Genomic DNA, 5,866 nt, shown 5'->3' with positions numbered 1-5,866 from the left:
ATAAGGTCACTATGAGTTGGGACTGACTCGATGGCACATAACAACAACAATGTTATGTTTTTAGATGAAAATCACTTCAAATTTTTGTTGTTGTTGTTGGGGAGACAAATAGTCAAGAAAAGTATCTAGATTTTCAAATATCTAGGTATCTGGTGTGTTCAAGAGTAAACTCTAGGATATTAAAAAAATTCTTTTCAATGGATATTTATGTATTTTTTAATCCAGAAACTGTCTTAATATACTAGTATTATGCAATATCATGAATAATTTGAAGGTAGTAAGGAAAAAATATATATACAAACATAGATAAATATACAATGAAAATTTGTCTTCTCAGATTAATATTTTTTCACATTTTAAAAAGGAAGGTATATTTCAATATCTTCAGCTTTATATAAGGAGTTCTGGTAGGGATTATGAGCCTGGCTGCTGTCCAAAAGGTCAGCAGTTCAAATCTACCAGCTATTCTGATGGAGAATGAGGCTTTCTGTTCCTGTGAAGATTCACAGCCTCGGAAATCTTATACAGCTTCACTATGAGTCACCAACTCCATGCCACACAACCACTACCACCACCAAGCTCTGTATAGTGTGTGAATGTAGCATATATTATTAGTTGTTAAAGAGAATATTTTGAATACTTTATATATAACCCTGTGAGTGTACATTCATTCTATTAATTGTGTCATTTAAAAACTTTAGTATCTACTATCTTGTAGAGAAAAGTAACATTTATCATATATTGGTATGGGCCACTGATGAAGGGTTCAATTATGCAGAAAGCTGTTTGAAAATGTCCATGAAAAAAATACACCATTTACATGATAAATTACTTCTAGACAAGAATCTTAGCTGACTATCCAAGTGCTTGATTCTGTTATCACTGATTTGTCCTTCAGTCTTCAGCAAAATAAAAATGAAGGACTTACAACTAATTGTGCCAGGAAAACAGAGCTAATTTCCTTATGCTGGGGGGAAAAAATGGATTTCAAGCCATTCAACTTGAGAGTGAATATCATGTGGAATAACAAATTGAAATCAATGTCTTTATTGTCCTACAAAGTGTCTTGATTGTTATTCTTAAGTAAATTTGTTTCAGAAAAGTTCTATAGATTTTCCATAAAGTAAAACAATGAAATACATAGCGTTTTAGTTAGTAAAGAAGCTTTACATTTTCTGCAGGAATTTTTGTAACATTTTCATGTCAATTTAGAATTAGGAAGCCTTTCACAATAGAATAAGTTAATAATAGTATACATTACTTGTATAAATTTTAACCCTTTACATGAAAATATGTATTTAAACTTTTAACTAACAATAGATTTTCTTCTTCTTTTAAGTCTGAGTAATAATTTTTATTCTTTGGTGCGGTTGAGTCTGTTCTGACTCTATGCACAGGAGAACAATTCACTTCCTGATCCAATCTCATAACTGTTACATTTGAACCCGCTGATATTTCCACTGTGTCAATCCATCTTGTTGAAGGTCTTCCTCTTTTTCCATGACCCTCTACTTTACCAAGTATGATGTTCTTCTCCAGGGTCTGTTCTCTTCTGATAACATATCTGAAGTATGAGAGACAATGTCTCCATACTCCCATCTAAGGAGCGTTCTGGCTGCCCTTCATCAAAGAAATATTTGTTTGCTCTTCTGGCTGTCCGGGATACTTTTAACATTATTCTCCAACATAATAATTCAAATGCATTAATTCTTTTGCGTCTACCTTACTCGTTGTCTACCTTTCACATATATATTGTTGTTGATGTCAATGTCATCAAGTTGGTACTGATGCAAACAGACCCTGTGTGGCATTTCCCAGACTATAAATCTTCTCTGAAACAGTAAGCCTCATCTTTCTTTCATGGAGTGACTGGTGGGTTTGAACTGCCCACCTTGTGATTCAAGGTCCGTGCTTTTCCTACAGAACCATCAACTTTCTAAAATACACATAACTCGATTGAAAATTCCATGGTTGGATCAGGCACACCTTAATCTTCAAACTGAAATCCATGCTCTTGAACACTTTAAAGTAGTCTTGTGCAGCAGATTTTCCTAATGTAATACATTATTTAATTTCTTGATTACCACTTCAATGTGTATTGAATGTGGGTCCAAACAAAATGAAGTCTTTGATAACTTCAGTCTTTTCTCCATTTATATGTATGTTGCTTATTGGTCCAGTGGTGAGGATTTTTGTCTTCTTTACATTGTGGTCTTTGATCTTCAGTAGTAAGTATTTTAAGTAAATATTAGTAAGTTTTCTTGATTTGAACCATGCAAGGTTGTAATATCTACATTTTGAAGACTATGAATGAGTCTTCCTCCAATATTGATGCCATATTCTGCTACAAGTTCTTAGATTTTTTGCTCAGCATACACATTGAATAAATATGATGAAAGAATACACAACCTTTCCTGATTTTAAGCCATTCAATATTCCACTGTTGTATTCTAACAACTGCCTCTTGTTCTATGTACAAGTTCCTTATGAGAACTATTAAGGATTCTGCAATATCAATTATTTGAAATATTTTCTACAATTTTTTTATGACTCACAAAGTAAGGATTTACACCCTCGGAAACCCTGTACAGGGTCGCTATGGGTCGGAACCGACTCGAAGGCACTTAACAACAACAACAACACAAAGTCAAAAGCTTTTGCATGGTCAATAAAGCACAAGGAAAATTATTTCTGGTATTCTCAGCTTCAGTCAAGATCCATCTAACTAGCAATGATATCCCTCGGCCCATGTCATCTTTTGAATCTGCCCTGAATTTCTCGCAATTCCCTGTTGATGCAGCCAGCTTTGAATTATCTTCATTGAAATTTTACTTGCTTGTTATGGTATTGATATTTTTTGATGATTTTTAAATTCCATTGAGTGTCCTCTTTTTGGAATGGGTATAAATATGGAACATTTCCAATCTTTTGACTAAGTTGTTGTTGTTGTTAAGTGCCATTGAGTCAGTTCTGACCCATAGCAACCCTGTATAGGGTTTCCAAGTAGCAGCTGATGAGATTGAACCTCAGACCTTGCAATTCAAATGGCTTTGTAGTCTGATGATGCATTAACCCACAGTGCCATACCAGGATTCCTTAGTCATATTCAAAATTTCTTGGCATACATGAGTGAGCACCTCTAGGGCTGCATAAGTTCATTGAAAGATATCAATTTATATTCTGTCAATTCCTGAAATTTATGAGAATGCTGTTAGCGCAGATTAGATTTCTTGCTGCAGTAACATTGACTCTTGATCTTATGCTACCTCTTGTAATGACTGTGCATCTACCATTTCTTTGTGGTACTGAGATTCTGTGCATTCCTTCCATCTTCTGTTGATGCTTTATGCATCATTCAATATATTGTCCATAATAGTTTAATATGAGGTTTGAATTTTTATTTTGTTTCTTTCAGTTTAAGACATTCCGAATGTATTCTTCACTTTTGGTTTTCTAACCCCAGGTCTTTGCACATTTCATTATGATTATCTTCTTGAGCTGCCCTTTGAAATTTTCTGATGAAAAATATTCTCATGTTCATTTTTTGTTGTTGTTGTTGTTGTTTTTTCCCTGTGTCTTATTGATCTTTTTGCTTTCTTCTTGCATTATGTTCTTTATGTCCACCTACAACTTTCCTGGTCTTTGATCAGTAGTGTCTACTACATCAAATCTATTTTTGAGATGGCATCTATATTGAGGTGGGATATATTCAAAGTCTGATTCTTGGTTAGTCACTGTATGATAAACATTTTGGACAAATATCCAAAATGTCATCAGTTCAAGTCTACTATCTGCTCCTCAGAAGTTCTCTGGAGCCTACTAAAAGGCACTTTAAAATGGCAACAGTATATTTAAGGCTACCATGTACTTGTTTTAGTTTTGTTGAGTTTTATATTTACCTTATTTGTGCTGATGATATTGAGTTTCTTCAACATCTCTTCCTACAAATGTAGTCAACTTGATTTCTGCATATTTCATCTGGTGATGATGTCTAGGTGTACAGTTGAATTTTAGGTTGTGGAAAAGTGATTTTTGCAATGAATAAGTCATTGATCTTGCATAAGTCTATCATATAATCTCCAGCAGTACTGAATGTTTCATTAATTTCAGACTGAAGAAGTTAGTAGAATTATTCACTTTTATCATTGCTTGCTTTAGTGATTGGCGCACGTATTCATATAATGGTAACACTAACTGGTCTTCATTGTAGGCACAAGAATATTTTCCTATTACAGATAGCATTATACTTCAGGACAGATTTTGAAATATTCCTTTTGATGATAAATGTAATGCCATTCCTCTTCAATTTGTCTTTCCTTGCACAGTAAATCAAATGATTCTCAGATTCAAAATGGACAATAACAATCCATTTCAGCTAACTAGTGCCTAACTATGATATCGGTCTTTATGCATTCTTTTTCAATTTAAAAAAAAATTCCAATTTTCCTAGAGTCATATTTTGTGCATTCTTATTATTAATGGGTGTTTGCAGCTGTTTATTCTAATTTTTAGTTGCACACCATTAGTAAATGAAGGTTTTGAAACCTATGCTTCATTTCCATCATTATAGTCAATTCTACTTTGAGGAGATAGCTCTTTCTCAGTCCTAATTTAAGTGCTTTCTAACATGAAGGACTCATCTTTTGGCTCTCTATCTGATACTGTTCTCCTGCTATTTATAAGAGTTTTATCTTCTAGCACTATAGATGACAATGTTCCACTGCTTTTTATCAGGATTTCAGTCACTAATCACTCAGAAGTGTTCTATTTCACCCCCCTAGTTTCAGTCTGGAATCTCTGCTGAAACTTCATTACCATGGATGACCATGCTGGTATTTAAAATAGCTTTCAGCATCACAGCCACAGACAAGCCATCACAGTAAAACAAACTGATAGATAATTTATCTGATTAGTTATAGTCAGATTAAAATTAAAAGCTCACTGGACACCATTTTGTATCCATCAGATTAGATCATTTAAAAAATAGTAAATACAAAGTACTGGAAGCAATGAGGAACATTTGAAATTCTCATAAATTATAAATCAATTGGAGTTGATTATCACTCATAGAAGCACTGTTTATGAGGCTTCTTGGGAGCAGACAGCATCACCATTCTTCCAAGGAGGTGCTAGTGGGTTTAAACGCCAATTTTGCACATAACAGTCCAGTATTTAGTCTATAATGCCCCCATATAATATTTATCTATTATAGTATATAGTATTAAAAGTAAGAGTAAAATTCTGACAATTATATTGTAAGTTTTGCATTTACTAGTGAAGTTAAACAAGGCTTATCTATAATTATTACTCTAAGAAGATACCTAAAAAAGCCTTTGATTACATGAGGAGAGGAACTGTCAAAGATAATTGTTATGAATTTCTTTGTTAATGTGGCTTATGAATTTTATTTCCATTAACCTGCAGTAAAATTTTCATATGTATTAATATTTCATATAATGAAAAAACCAAAGCCTTCAGTATGGATTGTATCTCAGTGTAATGCAAATGAAAATCATCACAATTGGACCAATAAATAACATCATAATAAACAGAAAAATTGAAATTGTCAAAGGCTTCATTATGCTTGAATCTACAATCAACACTCATGTAAGCAGCAGTCAGTAAGTCAGAGGAAAAATTAGACTAGGTAAATTTGCTTAAAAAAAAACAAAAACAAAACTCTTTTAAGGGTTCAAGAGCAAATATGTCAATTTGAGGAACAAGATGCAGCTAACCAGAGATTCAAGCTGGATTCAGAAGAGGACATGGAATGAGGGAAATCATTGTTGATATCTGATGGATCTTGGCTGAAAGAGAATACCAGAAAGGTGTTTACCTGTGCTTAATTGACTACACAAAGGCGTTC

The sequence above is a fragment of the Chrysochloris asiatica genome, unplaced genomic scaffold (assembly GCF_000296735.1).
Source record: "Chrysochloris asiatica unplaced genomic scaffold, ChrAsi1.0 scaffold00153, whole genome shotgun sequence".
Taxonomy (NCBI): domain Eukaryota; kingdom Metazoa; phylum Chordata; class Mammalia; order Afrosoricida; family Chrysochloridae; genus Chrysochloris; species Chrysochloris asiatica.
Note: the sequence above shows the minus strand (reverse complement) of the source record.